The sequence below is a fragment of the Pan paniscus genome, chromosome 2 (genome assembly GCF_029289425.2).
Source record: "Pan paniscus chromosome 2, NHGRI_mPanPan1-v2.0_pri, whole genome shotgun sequence".
In the NCBI taxonomy this organism is placed as follows: Eukaryota; Metazoa; Chordata; class Mammalia; order Primates; family Hominidae; genus Pan; species Pan paniscus.
The window spans coordinates 2,498,702-2,517,675 of record NC_085926.1 but is presented as its reverse complement, the minus strand read 5'-3'; the positions used below and the strand labels follow the sequence as shown (position 1 = coordinate 2,517,675).

The 18,974-nt window shown below is 37.2% G+C and overlaps 1 protein-coding gene across 7 annotated transcripts in view; it reads right to left on the bottom strand.

Annotated features, from left to right (window-relative positions):
• Nucleotides 1-18,974, bottom strand: part of LOC100989577 (contactin-4) — a 960,081-nt gene that overhangs the window by 538,900 nt on the left and 402,207 nt on the right. The window contains exon 1 of one of the 7 annotated variants that reach the window (XM_034955677.3): nt 9,102-9,336. The exons of 5 other annotated variants lie outside the window; for them this stretch is intronic. The gene's annotated coding sequence lies outside the window, so the exon portion shown is untranslated. Of the gene's footprint in view, nt 1-8,772; nt 8,793-9,101; nt 9,337-18,974 lie in introns of those variants that run through there. One more of the 7 variants, XM_055109462.2, reaches the window with a different exon arrangement.

Here is an 18,974-nt window from a genome sequence, read left to right as displayed (position 1 = left end):
CGCAAGAAAAATGACTGTGCTTAAACAGCCCAGCGCTGTGTTCTCTGTTCCTTTATCAGATAGAATGTCTAAAATGTCTAGTGGAAAATTAAATAGAATTTAGGCTCTATCTTGCGGTTTAAAAAAAGTGTAAATTAGACCATTTTTCTATCCCTCTCATTTGCAGATTTCCTCTATTTGCCCAATTAATCAGTGAGTATCAAAAGTTTTTTTAAAAAAGGAAAAAAGGGCTGGATGTGGTGACTCATGCCTGTAATCTTAGCATTTTGGGAGGCAGAGGTAGGTGGATCACCAGAGGTCAGGAGTTCAAGAACAGCCTGGCCAACATTGTGAAACCCCGTCTCTACTAAAAATACAACAATTAGCAGTGCGTGGTAGCAGGTGCTTATAATCCCAGCTACTCAGGAGGCTGAGGCACAAGAATCACTTGAGCCCAGGTGGTGAAGGTTGCAGTGAACCAAGATCGTGCCACTGCACTCCAGCCTGGGCTACAGAGTGAAACTCAATCTCAAAAAAAAAAAAAAAAAAAAAAAAAAAAAGGAAGCAATCACCAACCTATCTTTTTCTATGGTAATGTAAATCATGACTGGCAACTTTAGCACCCCAGTAGAAATAAAAATATTAAATATGTTAGTAAAATCAGTAACTACAATATAGTCTATTGACCTGAATTACTTAGGCATAGCAAAATATATTTATTGAATTCTGTGTCATTAACTTCAGACTCATACCTGTAATATGATTTCTTAAATCTGATCCTTATAAACTGACAATGAATGAAACCTATTAGGGTTTAAAAAAAGCCTTGTAGGAATCCTTACATGCTTTACCTCATTCTCTTAGGTTCCTCCCTAAAAGCACACAAGATGGATCATTAACACAGATTCCCTCTCTTAGGTAGAGTATATGCCACTTCATGTTGTGAACCCGCATATTTTTCCCGCAACCAATGAGAGATGCCTCAAATAACTTACCATAGAAGTTGAAAACTGGATGTTAGGAATTCGATAGATGTGTTTAGCTTTCACACATTTTAAAAATAAACAGCAATATTTAAAATTTTTGAGATACGGCAACACTGGCCCCACAATCCAACATGGCCACAACACTTAGGAGGAACCCTGACACACCGTTCTTTACAGACCCTGTGGACTCCCTATTGCCTGACAACTGGTCCACCTCACACTTCGTGTGTTCAGCCTGGTTTCTGCATGTCTTTGGTTCTGGGTTATCTGGATCCCAATAGAGTTCTAGCTTCTTGGTACAGAATCTGAAAAGAAATGCAAGAATGACTTTCTTCCCAGGGAAGGGCACCCATATGGGGCTCTGGAAATTCTAGATTCTATCCCTAGACAGACTACAAGAAGACCATTCTGTCTTGGATAAGCCTCTGGACCTACTGGTAGAGGAACAGACAAGACAATCTGTAGATCATGTCCAGGCCTAAAATTCCATAATTGAATGTCACCATTTTCCTTGTTGGCTAGGGTGTCATCCTTAGACACACAAGAAATAACTTATGGCAAGGTCACTTGTGAGGGATGGCAGAAGAGTCCTTATCAGAATATGCCACTTTGGCAAAAGGATTATTTTGAGCTAAAGACACTTGAAACACAGTTGGTACAAGGAGGGCAAGCCGATCTTCCCTTTTCATTGTCACATCAGGAGATGAAACTCCTATGTGAAAGATGTCTTCCCTAAACCAGGAGAAAAGAAACATTCTTATCACTAGAGACAGGGAGTCAAAACCAAGGGAATTCTGTACAAACAGATCTTGTTAAAATAACTCGTATTTTTCTTTAGTTGCCCCATATATTTTAGTTATTTTCCTACAATTGCCTCTCTTTGTTCAACCTAATATAGAAGCACTTAGGTTTTGCCACTTCTTTGGGTCTTCATTTTCCTGTGGGGGCTCCCATGTAAATGTGAAAAATCTGTATGATTTTCTTCTATTAGTCTGTTTTGTGTAGATTTAAGTCTCAGGCCCACAGGCAAAGTTCTACCTTCCCTATACTTCCACATCATCATCACAAGTTCTGCTACATTCAAGAATCGCTTCCAAAATTGCTTATCAAAACTTTTAGGTTTATCCATTTAGCCATGGGCTAAACAATTCTATCTGTAAAACTGTATGTTTTATTTACTAGTTATATATTTTTTATCTTTAACATATTTATTAAAAATTTCTGAGTACTCTGAGATTATCAAACATTCTACCAGAGGTATTTATTTCATACTTTGAGAAAACTCTGTGATGCTCAAAGTTCACCAAAACAGATACATTAGAAGAACTGTCAGAGCCTTAACCAGACTTGCAGACATGTTCCTAATTTTCTAGATTATTTTGCGACCGAAGACTGTCATGTACAACATCAAGAATGTTTCTCAAGTGAAATAGTTCAGTCTATCACTTTACACGAACATTCCGAGTATTATTCATGTATTATGAAAATGATTTGGAAAAAAATCCTATTATAACCAATGTATCATTTAGACACAGCCCTTGATGAACATTAAAGGTTTGCAAAGATCTTAGCCTAGATGCGTGCATGTGCGTGTGTGCACACACACACACATTAACCTAAGAAACTGTTTTCCTCCTAATAATTTAGGTAAGAAAGTTTAAAAGTAAAGCCATTTTTAAAGCTTTCACATCTCTTAAATGTACTCACATGCCACAAAAGGTACTTTCAACAAGAAATATAATACTACAAGAGAGGTTAACAACAGCAATCAACTGAATACCCTTGTGGATTCCTGCAGGGAGAGGTAGGGGAGGGGGACTCTAGGGAAGGATTGTGTCAGTCTAAATCTGTTGCTATTCTTCTCTCTAAGCACAAAGCCAGACAGCTGGATGGGAGTAGGAGTCACACACCTTAAATTACCAGATTCACACTTAACACACACATCATAAAGATGCCAGAGACCATGTTTGAACACATGATTTGTTCTCTTCTGAGAGATGGTGGTTGTTTTCACCCCTGGAGTCAAGCATTATGCCTGTGTGTGAGCAGCTTTACCCATCTGAAAGGCACACACATATACAATGAATTCTAACCAGCGAGGAGGCAAAGTTCCTGCAAATGACCGTGTTTAATTAGTGGTATGACTCATTGAGTCCATGTCCAGCAGACAAGGTTATTTATCTAAATGCTTGGAAGACCTAAACATATTACTCTGGACAAAGTGCTTGGTAAAGGAAAAGTGAAGTGAAAGGATTTCAAGAAGTCATTCAGTATTGCATGGCATTACGCCCTACCGTAAGAACTTATTTACTCTCTGAAAGATTGAAGTGATTTAATAAAATCAACCTCCTCAAACTCAGTCTTCTCACACCATGTCCTAGGACTATTTGGAGTAATACAGATCATTGGAGGGAGGAGTGGGGGAACAGAAACACAGACATTGGTAGAAGGATCAAGGTAATTTACTGGCAGCCTGTAAAAACTGCTATATAGTTTCCATAAATACATATTTATCAATATCTACTGAACTAGATGGAATATCCCCATTAACTACTGCAGAAACACTCACTGAAATAAGACAGACTGACTACGGTGCCACAATACCCACTTCATTTAAGATAATTACATTTTTAAAGTGTGTCAGCCAGTACAGTCAAATCCAACAGCGCTCCTTTTTCTCTGTATCTCTTCACTGATCCAAATGTCTTAATTATTTCACAGTAACTTAGCAATACCTATGCAAAATATTTTTGAATTAGTCCCAATGTCCTTACACTTGATATATTTCATTCACTCACAATTTTCCTTTGCAGAATGAAACCACATCTCTTCCAACCACAATACAGTCATTCCTCTACTTCCTTATTTACATTTTTTTCTTTCTTTTTTTTTTTTTGTTATTGCTTGCTTGCAGGGCACTCAAATTTCTATCCACTGATATAGGGTTTCCTTCTGGCAAGCATTAAATCTGTCTCCTTTAGTCCCCTGTGCCAAATGCCTGGCATAGTCAGCTTCTCTAAATTCTGTCATATCTTCAGAATGTATAGCCCTGCATTTTATATCTAACCATAAGAAACACTTTATTCCTTTGCAGCTCCTTCTGATGTGTTCCTCTCAATTTTAAATCACCCCATTCCTCCCTTAAAACACAGAGAAATTTCATGCGAAAATGCAGAAGGACTTCCCTTCTTACTTTGGAATAGAGGTGAAGACATGAAGCCATGTACAAGCCCTGGAGTCATGTCTATGTCCAATTTACTTTACCTTTTTAACTATACAATAAAACAGTCTGATAAGCCATTGGAGCTATTAACTAAGTAATATTGAATTGAACATCTCAAGTCAACAGAGGTACTAGATTAAAACCAAAAGCAATGTCCCTGAAGCTGCTTGGTAACTTTATAATCAAGGATTTGAGAGCCACAAATTATCAAACATTATCTGTCAGTATTATCTAGTTTGCATTGAAATAGTTCCTAAGTACAAAATCATTTTGGTCATAGATGGATGCACGACGATAAAACAAATTATTTCACATTACGGATTCTACTTACAACAGGCCTGCTGCCTAAAAAGCCAGGATATCTACTCAGTTTTATGAGACTTGGAAAATTAATTTTATACTCTGCATCAAATATATATATATATGCATCAAATATAGTCTACACGTTCAATAAGGAATAACATTAATATTCAAACTCCAGAATAGTAAGACACATATAGAGACCTCCCAAAAATAAAAATGGAGAGAAAAATGAGTATTTCAACTAACATTTAAAAGCTGTCATAACACTACCCTGATCTGAAATAAGATGAGCCCATCCAAGCTATTACTGTCATCAGATGGCCACTTATCATCCATCCTGGAGTGCACTTGATGTTAAAAAATATTTATAAGTGTGTATATATATATATATATATATATATATAGTCAACTGTACAGTAAAATATTAGTCCGTAAATTTTTGTGCCATTCCATCTATTCCATTTAACAGTGGAAGAAACAAAAAGCACTACAATCCATGTCCTACAAGTATAAATTATGAAATTAATTTAGCTTTTTCCAGTATCTGCAGTAAAGATTCTCAAATGAAGTGTATTCACAAGTTGGTTCGAGTATATCAAGAAGCACTCATTAGTGATGGGTTTAGTAACTTCTTCATCTGTTGTTTTCAACTAAGAGGACTTATCTAGTGATAAACAATCCTAAGATTACAAGAAATGTATCATTAAAAAAACTTTCCATCAAATATTTTTCCTATCTCATGTTTCACAAAGTTGCTTACTTGATTATGTGGACGGGTATCTATTTGTTAATAAAATGATGTATGCCTTTTATTTTTCCATACTGTTTGGCAAGACAATTTCTTACAGAAAAATCAAATCATTCGATGAACGTATTTTCTCTTTTTAAAAATCAAGCTCTTTAATATCCTGCTACCTTGAAATGGGCTATTGTTTGTGAACTTGTTTTATTTTTAAAGTAAATATTGTTAGCTTAATACATTAAGATAAATCCTTCACCTTAATCATCTTCAATTTAGAGTATAAGATGAATAACACTCTTATTTTAAAAATTAACATGGGCAAGCTCTACACACTTACATATGCAGCATAACTTTCTGGGTCCCTGCTGCACATACATGCCTAAAGCTAAGTAATTCTAATATATAACAGAGCAGTATATCAGTAAGTCATTGATACTTCAATGAACTATCATAAGAGAAAACAGCAAACAGGTTATGCAAATGAGCAGACCATCCCAACCTCGTTTCTAAAGTCACACTTGACTTGAGGACAATTAACTGATGAAAAAGGGAGAGAGGGAGGCAGAGGGAGAGGAGAACAGGGAACGGGACAGACAGGGAGAAGGAGAAGGGTAGAAAGAGAAAGAGGGAGGGGGTAGCAGAAGATGGAGGGAAGGGAAGGAAGAAAAAAAGAAAGAGAAATGAAAGAAGAAAAAATGAAAGCATCCTAGTGAAATATCGTTTAAAATGACAGCTAAGTCACATGTCACCCTGTCCCTAGGCAATCTGAAGGCCGTTCCAGGCATGAGTGCCCAGTTAGAATAAGATGTCATGAGTTCGTAACTTTCTTAACCTAGGAAGGATCACAGAAATCATACTTCATTTTACTGGGGGCTGTTGAGGCACAGAGAGGTAACGCAGCTTGTTAGAGTTGCACAGCATCTTAAAGGAGGTTAACTCAATCTTTCACTGTTACTAGAGATAACCAATGGAGTGTATACTTTGACATTGCATAGTTAAGGCTTGATAACATTTAAAATCATCCAAAAGTATTACAGTTATTAAATTAATTATTTTTCATTCAATCATATTCTTTTTTTTTTTTTTAAAGACAGAGTTTCACTATGTTACCCAGGCTGGCCTCAAACTCCTAGGCTCGACCTATCCTCCCACCTCAGCCTCCCTGGTAGCTGGGACTACAGGCCTGTGCCACCACGCCCAGCTCATATTCACTCTTTAACTTGTCATCATGGAGATAGTTCACAGAACTGCATTCCTTGCTTCACAGTGGCTGCCCTAAGCTGTTAAGGAGGGTTAGGGTATGATTTGTGTGCAGAGGTCCTGCTTCCAAATGCTGCTGAGGATGTTATAAAGTCCTCTTTGTGCTTAAGCCAGGAGCTCTGGGGTCAAACAAAACAGTCTGCCAAGGATCCAAAACAAAGAATGCAAGGGGATTTAACTGATGTATCCCAATTTACAAAATTCTTTCCACTTTGCTCAACCCCAGGGCTTTCTAGGAACTAAAGAGCTAGTGTACTTGGGTAGCACAGAAATTGTCCACAATGTTGTTGGGTAGATTTGTATGCATGCAAACACGTACAGAGATGCACTATCTTTACATATACAATTCAAGACTTTTCCTTTATTCTCTTTCATAGCACTTTAAATTTATTTTGAAGACCAAATTGTTATGGCTTTAGAAGTACCTCTTACAAGGTATATCTGGCTTCCCGATCTGTCAAGAGACCACATACCCTAAACTAACTCCTGGAGCGTTCAATCCACTTTCCTGCAGATTAAGCAAACAACTAGGGAGACAGTGTCCCAATTTTATAAAATTATCTAAACATTCCGAAAGTAACAGAAGCAAACTACAAATCTTGCAAATACCTCTCTGAGATTTGTGGTGACTGACTACAAAAATGTTTAATATTGTAAGGTATGAATTGAAATTTCTAAATATTTGAATGGAAAATAAAAATCAAATTTAACTACATTGGGAAGATACTCCTCTACAGAAGGCAATCGTTTCTGCTAAATACAAATAAAGGGGTTCGGGACCCTGAAAAAAAAAGAAGAAGAAATCGAAACTCAAAAGAACACAGTATTTACTCAACCAAGTAGATACAAATTAAGCATTTGTTTAAAAAAAAAAATCACTGGACCTTAACTAATCCTATTTCTGAACAGAAAAATCCATAAATCCCTCTTAAAACAAGATCACATCTTGCACAAGATCATATACTTGCAGTAGTCAGAAAAACACTAACAGTTATTTAAAAATATAGCTAAGGGTTCACCAGGAATCATCACTCACAAAAGTCAGTTCAGTTTTGTAAGAAGGCATGAGGCCAGCCTTCTGTTTAGGGACCATATAGCCATCAAAACCACTTGCCGTTACTTCAGATTTCATTAGCAGAACTTTTTGCACACTTACTTTTTTCCAGAGAACTGATTACTTGGCAAGGACAGCCCTGGGACTGTGTGCTACTCAGAGGTACCAGAGTCCGTCTTTTGCTTCATCTTACCAGATGTTAAGCATTCTGTACTGTTTTGTGATCATTTTCCCTCCAAATCTCAAGCTCTGAAAATGCCTGTGCTCATGTAGACAACCATCTATTTTGAGTCTTCTCTCTCTTGCACAGTTCCTCTCCACCAAATCTAATGAGAACATACTCTGTCCTCCCCAGTAAGATGCTTCTGTACTTCACAGTCTGTGGTTTTTCTCTGCCTTGAGACTTACTGCCTACTCAGGGAAACTGTATTTCCCACTCTGGAAATTATGGGACCATCAGGCTCCATGGTCTCAAGCTCAGTGTGGAAACTTCAATTCCCCTTTTCAGGTATTCACGATTTTAAGTTCACTTTGGTTCACATTAGCCCTGGCCATTGGTTCATGCTGTTCAAGCCACTTTTATTCAAATTCAATTTTTACAACAGCTCAATTATTCCACTTTTAATAAAAAAAAAAGAAAGGTGTGATTTATGTTTAGGTTAGGGAAACAGAAAAATCCACAAATCCCTTTCCACAGTGATAACAATCTTTAATTTCACTAAGGCATTGATCATGTGAAAGACATCATGCAAACATTATTAACAATATTAAATTCTAATAGCATTTTTACAATGAATCTTGCATGAATAATAAATATTAATTTGATAGATGGCATTTGGGGATACATAAAAAGATAAATGAACCAAGTTTAAAGTGATTTTTTTTGTTTTTTTAATTCACATTACTTCTTAAAAAGTGGTGCATTCAAAAGCAATAAGGGGCTAAACACAGACTCTTATTTTATGTACTGTCTCATAAAAAAGGAGATATACAGTTTATATTTGCAAATATTCCAAATAGTTATCCTGCCCACCTCCATGGCAAAGTTTCTAAACAGCATGCAACTGAAAAACAAGAGAAACTTTTCTGTTTCTGCCTTTCTTAGTAGCAGCAGAGAACAGCAAAATAAACTATGTTAAATTTAAATTCTGGAAATACAGGCACTTCTTTTATACAGGCACGCATATAAAGATTATCTCTTTATATATATATTAGTTTTACTTACATTTTTCTTGCAATGGCCAGAGGTATAGAGGAAGATAAATATATGCTCTAATCATCCTGGCACCAAAGATAAAGCAACCACACTCCCAAATTAAAAACAAAGCCAATAATTTCTAATTTCTATAAAAGCATTCTGAAAGACTCCTATTTCCTTGTATGAATCAATTATATAAGAGATTTAACAGAAACAGCAAGCTCTAAACAGATCACACTCTATCTCACCAGCTTGATTCAACAAAGAGCAATGGAACAGAAAATCAAATGCAGCTTGCAAAGTCACATTCACATGGAGCTGTAGGGAGAAAGAGGGGGGAAAAACCTGGTACTTACAGACTGTAAAGTAAAATGTCCCAGTTTCGCTTTACATGTTACAGCAAATCAAACAGAGATTTCAGCTCTCAGCAAGTCCCTGCTTCCACTACACTGATCATCCACGCAGAACAGGCCCTTATGGATTGCTTAGGCAGCTGGGAGATAATGGGACCATATTCTCAGCTGGGACTAGAGATGCTGAACTGCTCTCCGCTGCGCGCTGCATGGCTCTCCGCCAGCATTCATCAAGGAGGACCCAGCTTCCTGGTTGTGTTCCCCAAAGGATGGACATAATTAGCACACGAATCAAAGACGCACACTGGGAGAATCACACACATCTCTAACTGGCTCTCCTCACATCGAACCTGATTAGGAAATCAAGTTTGTTCTCCGATCAAATGTGTTCAACCTTTCAGAAATACACAGAGGCTCACACAGCTGTTGATAGATTTCGGGGGAGGGGTGGAGATTAAGGCTTCTTTCCCAATGGGCAATTTATGTAATTCCTCAACTACAGAATATAATTACACTGGTTGTTTGGTACATAGGGTGGGTTTGCCCTATGATTCGGTTTGTCTGTTAGGGATTCTCAGCAGCTCCCAAGAAGGTTGTGGGTAGCAGCATCATCTCTTCTACGGATTTTATGCGACATACACGTGTATGTTCTTTTCAGAGTCACTCTTTGGGGACACTGGCTGAACGAAAGCTGGTGTTTATGGGGGTGTTTTATGTTCCCCAAGTCGTGCCTCTTCATTGCATACTAGAAGTCCAGGGCATTCAAAGCAAAAGGGTTTGGCATGGCACACTTGGGACATCTAGTATTCTAAAAGGAACTGGTGATATGGATTCCATTTGCACAACTGTAAGAACACTCCTCCTTACTCTGTCTGCATCGTGATGCAGACAGGGGTTATAAACCAGTAGCCTGTGGACATGCTTGGTCTGGCAAGAGAGAGATTTGAGAATCTGAATGTGAACATTTTTAAACAGAACATGTGTTCTGCGCTTTATCAAAACCTTGCCACACACGCTTTTGCCCAGACATGCTACCTGCTGGCCCCGGAAGACATTTGTTTATGTAAATTTGACCTTAGTTAAGCAAGTCTGGGTTATGGATATAAAACATTCCATTTTAGAAAAAGGGAGACTCAGCGCCTGTGTCACTCATAAAAAGGCTGTGATTAAGGCACCCGTGTGATCATTTAAAGTCCACCACACGCAAAGCAGCCAGTAGTTAAGGAGCTTGTATGATAAAGAAGGGAGGACATTGAGGGAGTCAGAAATCTGAGTTCTAATCCTCATCTTGCTGCAAAAACAAACAAATAAACAAAAACCCAAACAAACAAACAGGTGATCTACACCTTTGTGAGTCTTAGTTTTCTTTTCTGTACAATAAGGGCTTTGCTGCAGACCTCTGAGAACGCTTACAATGTGACATTCTATTCTTGTCCTAAGATCTAGAAAATAGACCTTCACTAGAAAGGTGCTTACACCTCGTAATAGCACTGGGGCGACGGGAGTGAAATAAAGTCATGCTTTTTTGACTGGCAAAAATTTGGGGATGGAGGGTCTTTGTTACCTTTAGGGGCCGGTGATCAACTGGCTACTAACCAGCTGTTTCAGAAAACTTGAAACATCATGCTCAGTAAGTGTGAGTAAATTTTAAATGTGTGGGGAAAAAAGACAGCTTGGGCAGGAAATGGTCTTATTTAGTTGTACACAAACTGTGTCTACCCGATAGTAAAACACCTGGGTGAAGAACCAAAAATCCAATCAGAATGTTTTGTCTTCGTGGTGCCAATCAGAAGAGCTCTGGGATTTTGTGGGGAAAGAGTCTTTATATTTAATGTGGATTTCTCCATCTTACTTTCTTTCATCCCTACTATCCAAAGGTAGAGAAAGGTGAGGCTTTCTTCACATGGTTAGTTATGTTATCTTTTGTGAAAAAATGTGTATCATTGAGGCCAAGGCCACCCAAACTGTGTTAGCGTTTTGATTGTCTTAGGGAATAAAAGCAAAATGGCAACACTTTCGTGATGCCTTACTCAATAGCTAGAAAAGTATTCTCTCCCAAAGGATACATGATTGGGTAAAAGATGTCCACTACCAAACCCTTCTGTGCCCATTATCAACTCAAGTATCCCCAAAACAGATACATGCCCTCGAACAGATTTATTACCAATAGTTAATGGTAATGATATGCAAAGTGGGGTACAAAGAAACAAGGCAATTATACATTTTTGAAATTTTACTAAACTTTTGAGTAATTTTGTGTTGGTTCAACATGTTTTTTAAGTACTTTCAATCCAATTTCTGTAAGGTAACCAGTTTCTTTTTTTCTTCAGATATTATTACATTTGGCATAACTTGTAAAATGACTGGCATGAATTTCATGTTGGTTATTTTTATCAGGCTCATTATTATTGAGACTTTAGCAGATCTACTCCACGCAGCTCGTGTGAGGTTCTGACAAAAATAGGTTAATTAAATAGCAATTGTGCATCTCAGTCATATTAGCAAACACATTGCTGAAGCAAGTGAAAAGAGGAGAAATTAAAATACTAAAGTGTTTATTCAGTGGTACAGCCGAAATAGTTTAATTGGTTTTAAGTTCTATTCAATCCCTGTTTGCCTGGTAATTACTTTGATTAATCTTTGGTTATGATATGTAATAGATTCACTTTGCCATCATGTGATTTGCACTTGTTTTTAATGGTAGGTGTTAATTACTAACTAAAAAATTTCCAACTTCCATCAATTCTTCATACATTTCTCCCCAGAGATATACCACTTAAAATATGAAGTGTTTATAATAAAAACCTAAATCTGGGAAATGCCTGATTTTTTTTCATTAAAGGGCATAGCCAACATTAAAGTCCAAATAAATATAACAAAGAGAAGGAAAAAAGAGACCAACATGACTAGTTACCACAAACAAAAGAAATGTTCTTCTCAAAGACAGTAGAACCTGCTATTTTACCTCAGAATATATTTTAGAAGCCAAAATATATACAGAGATTGTTTTAGACTTGGTATTGAAACAGCAAGAAACGGCATCTCTTTGGAAATGTGAAGAGTCTGCAATTTTAACAACACTCTTGTCAAGGCTAATAAGAACCTGGGGGATGGGGCTCCTGAGGTCTCTTTCTGGCCATTACACAAGATTCACCAAGTTAAATACAGCTCAAAACCTCAGCAAATCTAGGGGGAGAATGAAAGTTATGGGAACAATTTCCCAACAGTTTGAGGCTTAATCAATATTTTTAAATGCTTTAGAATCTTCAGCAATAAGTCACCAGATGTGCATACAACTGCTCATTGCTTCTTCTTGAAAGTGTTTTCCTATTCCTTGCATCTCTCACTAAAAGTCAGAGTCAAAAGCTGAGACAACTGTGACATTTCTCCAGCTGGGAACAAAATTTCAAAAGGGATGGTTCAGAAATTGCTGCCCAGGGCACCTACTGGAATGATAATCTATGCAGCAATGATTGAACCTTCTTTTCCAACCAAAAGCAATGGAGCCAGTAATAAAATATTCAAGAAGTAAGCCAAAAGTATGGACGCACATAAGAAAATATGTGGCCATATTAATTTTCCATGAGATAATAAGATTCTAATAACAATGACCCAGAGACCAGGGTCATGAAATTAAAACAGTCTGTGGAGAAAATAGCCCATTTAAATAATTATGTCAATGTGACATCAAATTGACCTATGAGCTAGATAAAAGGGTGCAGTATGCCTTGATATTCATCTACCACTAACTACTCAGAAATTTGTAGTCACTATTAGCAAAAAATTTGAGGGGGTGTGTGTGTGGAGAGGGAGAAGGAAAGAGAGAGAGAACAAATTGTTTTATGAGTGTTACTTCTCATTTACTTTTTGGGGGAGAACTGACTTATCCTTATTTTAATGGCTAAAAAAAAAAGCCAATTTTCTTTTTTCTTTCTTTCTTTCTTTTTTTTTTTTGAGACAAAGTCTCTCACTGTCGCCCAGACTGGAGTGCAGTGGTGCAATCTCGGCTCACTGCAACCTCCGCCTCCTGGGTTCAAGTGATTCTCCTGCCTCAGCCTCCCGAGTAGCTGGGATTACAGGCGCCTGCCACTATGCCTGACTAATTTTTTGTATTTTTAGTAGAGATGGGGTTTCACCATGTTGGCCAGGTTGGTCTTGAACTCCTGATCTTGTGATCTGCCCACAAGATCACCTCCCAGAGTGATCGGGCCTCCCAGAGTGCTGGGATTACAGTCATGAGCCACCGCACCCAGCCAACACAAGCCAATTTTCTTAACATCCAAGAAGAGAACAAAAATCCTTTTCCTCAGAAGATTCTGATTTTCCTTCCAACAAAGACAGTTTAAAAAAAACCCTGATTTTTGGTTGTTACCACTTGGGGTAGGGGTGCTACTGGCTGTTATCATCCTACGAAGCACAGGACAGCCCCCCGCAGCAATGAATTATCTGGCTCAATATGTTAACCTCAATATGTTTAAGATACCCTGACCCAAGGGAAGCATGATGGGGTTCTTGTAGTTGGAATACCGAAGAACTGAGTGCTGAGATTAAAACCCGACTAAGTATAAATGTTGGTGCTCTACATATAGCTGCAGTAGCTGTACTAAACTGTTTTGCCTTGGAAGTTATTTTAGACGTTTCAGTATGCTTTCACAAAAATTACCACATTCAGCACAATGAGCTAGTTCAAAAGCCAAGAATGTCCTATAATTCCAAGTCTATCAATGCAAAACCGAACATGAGCCTCAGAACAAATGACTGGAGGCATGATCGCTAAATAAAAACGTCAAGGCCCTCTCTCCTCACTAGATTATGCCTCAGAAAACCAAGTATCACTACAAAAAAAAATCTCATTCCAGCCTCTCTTGCACTCCCTCTCCTGTCTCCCACCTCGAAATGCACACAAACTCATAGGCAAAGTGAGCCCCATGTACTTCCAAATATCTTTTTTCTTTCTATCTCTATGATTGTCCCTAAATAGATGGGCAACATTTTGCATGTTCCTCTATCAGGATTCTGATCTTACTCCTGAAATAGGTACAGTTTTAATACAGAGTTGGGATGCAATGCAAACATGCTTCAATTCATGAACTTTCATTAGGAAATCCGTTGTTAGACTGCTTTTATTTACTCATTCAACAAGTATTTATTGAGCACCTACTAACTCACCATCAATTTAAATTATTGGAGGAAGAAATTGAATCTCTCAGCATCTTCTTCCCTTATAGACTTCTATGCATTTATATTGTATCCCCTACATCATTCTGTCTGGCTCAGAAAAACTTTAGTGCAGTTCTCAGCATCCACTAAGGTCATTATTATTTATAATCGGCTTTTTCACTAACGTGGTGCTCCACGGACTCTTCGGCTCTGGTACTGAGCTCTTTTGTCGGCTCCAGGGCGTGTAGGCGCTAGGTGGATAGCAGAGGCTTTTCATTTTATTCTTTGGCATCACTTCCATCAACTATGAAAAGCCTTCTTTAGGCTTTTACATGACAGGAGTCACAGCTAACCTTTGTTTCTTAAAGGGAAAGTGTCTCTCCTTAGATCCGGTGCAGATGGAACAAAATGAGAAGGAAGGTGTCCAAATGAGGAAAACTGGCAGAAACAAAGCTAAATCTAAAATGTTCTATATTTGTTAAGATTACCATAGTGTTACATTAGAAAAAAAAAAGCGAGTGTCTGTTTAAAATGGGCAAAACCTGTCCTTATATATATTTTATGGAGTGAAAAGAGGAATATGATGCCGGCTTTTCTTCCTACATGCTTTCAGAAAATGGTTTAATGTTTTCTCCCCAACTGATTCCCAGATACAGAGGAAAGGCTTAATTTTAGAACACACGTAAATCAGAGCATAAAGCAGAGTTCAAGTTTCTCTTTAAGTAGATATTTTAAAAGCTCTTTTCAGGGAAACCTCTGCCTAAATTCACACCCTTCTACCTTCTTTTATCTATATGGTGTAGTAACATTGCAAGCAAATGTCAAATATAGGGAAATCAACCTTTAATTCTGAGAACATGAAATTAATGTAATCTTGGTGACACAGCCACATAATCACATGTAATTTTAAAGTACATGGCCACCCTTATGCTAAGGGATATATTTATCTAGGTCTTTGCAATTTTTAAACAGTTTGCAAATTCACAACAGGCTGGTATAAAATAAAGCAAATGTATAAACTTTGAAACTGTTGGGCAGGATTGGTCTAAAATAACACATAAAATGTAATTAAGTTTGGATAAGACTATGGAACATTCCATTTGAACTTGATCATCTGAATTCCCATTTCCCCTCAATATTTTTTTAAAAATTTCAAACTTACAGAAAAGTTGAAAAGATGGCACAATGAATACACATATGCCTTTGACCTAGAACCAATATAAACATTCTGATGTCTGCTTTCTGTTTTTACTCTCTGCCTCCGATCTTCCCTCCTTCCTTCTCTCTCTGTCATACTCATTTTTAGAAAGTCATTTGAGTGAAAATAGCAGACATCATGACACTTTGTCAGTAAATAATTCTCCTAAGAATGCACCAAATAAAGCTTCTCCAGAAAGACCACAACATTCAGTTAAAGATTGATTTAACTGAAAGATCTTAACATGGGATGTTATCCTAGATTATATGGGTGGGCCCAATATAATCACAGGGGTCCTTATGAGAGGGATATGAGAGGATCAAATACACAGGTACAGAAGGTAATATGACAATGGAAGTGAGGGTGGGGAGTGACATTTGAAGATGGTACACTGCTAGCTTTTTATATGAACAGGCCACAAGCTGTGGAATGCAGGTGGCCTCTAGAAGTTGATAAAGGTAAGAAAATAATTTTCCCCTAGAACCTCCTGAAGGAACTCAGCCCTATAGGCTCACTTTAGACTTCTGGCCTGCAGAATAGTCAGAGAACAAATTTGTATTGTTTTAAGCCATGAAATTTGTGATATTAATAATTTGTTACAACAGCAATAGAAAATGGATACAGAGGGTAAAATCTGTTAACAAATGTAACTTCAATCTGAACAGATATAAAGCCCAAATTTACACTTCCTAGTGGTGGTCTAGTAATCCGGAATTGGGATGTTAACATAAAAACTAGACAAACTCCTACAAATCCATTTGAAACCTCACAAAAATGAATGGGCTTTCTATATAGGGACATGTCTATCCTCCTGAGCATATGGGTCTCCCACAGTTAACAAAAAAATATGCTAAAAATACACCATGCAATGACAACCATCATCAGGAGCAAACAGAAGTTTCAAGTATTAACTGGCATGCAAAAACCTAAAAATAATGGAAGAACCTGAAATATATAAAATACATATTTAAATTCATTATAAAAATCAAAGAGCAGAGAGTACAATTTTAACAATCTATACATTGTGCGGGGGGGGGAAAAGAGGACTTGAAAAAGTGGGACATGAGGAACTTTCTGCAGGGATGAAAATGTTCCTTATCTTGACAAATACGATGTTTGCACAGGTAAATGTTCATTTGCAAAGACTCATTAGCCTGCACACTTAATGACTATGTATTTCAGTATGTGGAATTTATACTTCAATAGAAAAAATTAAGAAAAAAACTCAAAGGACAATTCAATATCAAATAGATTCTGTTTAAGAATGAATTATATCAAAAGTTGTCTTCAGAAAAAAAGAAACATACTGAACATTGAAAAGGTTTAATAAAAACAAAGCCTAAAGTAACCAATCATATTACTGTACCAGTGGATACCCAAGATGGAGAGAAAAATCTTAAAAAGCAACCAGAAACAAAAAGCAAGTATTTACAAAGAAATAACAATTAAATTGTATGCAGAATTCTCATTAGAAAGGAGGGGCAAGAACACAATGGAATAATACTATTTTCAAACGCTTAAGAAAAAATAAGTGTCAAAATATAATTTTATACTTTTATCTGGGTAAACTTTAATTAAAGAATGATGATCTTAGAAGCTAAGGTAACACTTTGAGAAATCTACACAATTGCTGACTAAAAAAGCAACAAAAAGAACACTTATAATAAGGATTTTTAAGGGTGAAAAGAAGGCAAATCTAAAATACTAGACTGCAATTAATGGGCCTCCGAAAGAAGGCGATTCAAGTTAGCATTTTAAACTCCTGGTATTATCCAGGGGAAGATAAAAATACTAATTAATATAAAACTTTTAAAGTCCAATATTCATAAACCTTAAAAATGTAAAGGTTGAGTTCAGCAATATTGCAAGATACTGTAGGATGCTGACATAAGATAAACACACAAGAATCTATTCTATTTGTATACGTTAAAAATGGATATTAAAAGGCAAAATTAAAAACATAATACCATTTAAAATCATTCCAAAGGAAATGAAATACTTCAGTACAAAATTCACAGAACTTGCATGGGATCTGCATATTGAAAATAACTAAATGGCAATGAAAGAAATAAAAGAAGCACTAAGTAAACGGAGAGATATACCAGGTTCATGAACTGGAAGGGTCAATGTAAAAAAGATGTCAACTTTCCCCAAACAAATCTATGGGCTTAATAAAATTCTTACCAAACTCCCTGTAAGGTTTTAGTAGACATTTTAAAACTTACTTTAAAATTTATATAGAAAGATAAGCACCCTAGAATAAAGCAATCTAGATAAAAAAGAAGAATATGAGAGAAATCAATTTACCCAGTAATAAGGCTTAAACATATAGCTACCTTAATCATGACAGTGTGGTATTGGCAGAGAGACAGACACATAGATCAATGAATACAAGTAGGGAACCCAGAAATAGACCCAATACAAATCTACCCAATTTTTTAAAAAATAACAGTTTTATTGGTATGTAATTCACACCCCATAATTTTCACCTCTTTAGATATACAATTCAGTAAATTCAATAATTATAGATTCTGTTTAGTATGTTAATGGAGTTGTACAACCATCATTATTATTTAATCAGGAATGTTTTCATATCCTCCAAAATAAACTCCATATCCATTAGTAGTCAAACTGATTTTTGAGAAAGGTACAAAAGCAATATAATAGCAGAAGGATACGCTTTTCAGCAAACGGTGTTGGAGCAACTGGATATCCAGAGACAAATGAGTATCAACCTAAATCTCACACTACAAGCATTAATTCAAAATAGATCATGGACTTAAATATAAAATATAAAACTCTATTTTAGAGGATGCAAGAGAAAACCTTCAAGATCTAGGGTTAGGCAACGAGTTCTCAGACTTGACACCAAAAGCACCATCAAGCCAGGTGTAGTGGCTTACGCCTGTAATCCCAGCACTTTGGGAGGCTGAGGTGGGCAAACACTTGAGGTCAGGAGTTCGAGATCAGCCTGGCCAACATGTTGAAACCCTATCTCTATTAAAAATATAAAAATTAGCCTGGTGTGGTGGTGCATGCCTGTAGTCCCAGCTACTTGGGAAGCTGAGGCAGGAGAATCACCTGAACCTGGGAGGTGGAGGTTACAGTGAGCCGAGATCACACCACTGCACTCCTACCTGGGCAACAGAGCAAGACTTCATCTCAAAAAAAAAAGCACCATCAATAAGAGGAAAAATTGCAGTGGCTCACACATGTAATACTAGCCCTTTGGGAGGCCGAGGCAGGTGGATCTCTTGAGTCCAAGAGTTCAATATCAGCCTGAGAAACATGGTAAGACCCCGTCTCTACAAAAAAATACAAAAATTAGCCGGGCGTGGTGGCATGCATTGTAGTTCCAGCTCCTCGGGAGGCTGAGGTGGGAGGGTCATTTGAGCCTGGGAGGCCAAGGCTACAGTGAGCCATGATCATGCCACTGCATGCCCTCCAGCCTGGGTGACAAAGCGAGATCCTGTCTCCAACAACAACAACGACAACAACAAAAAGAATGGCTAAAACAA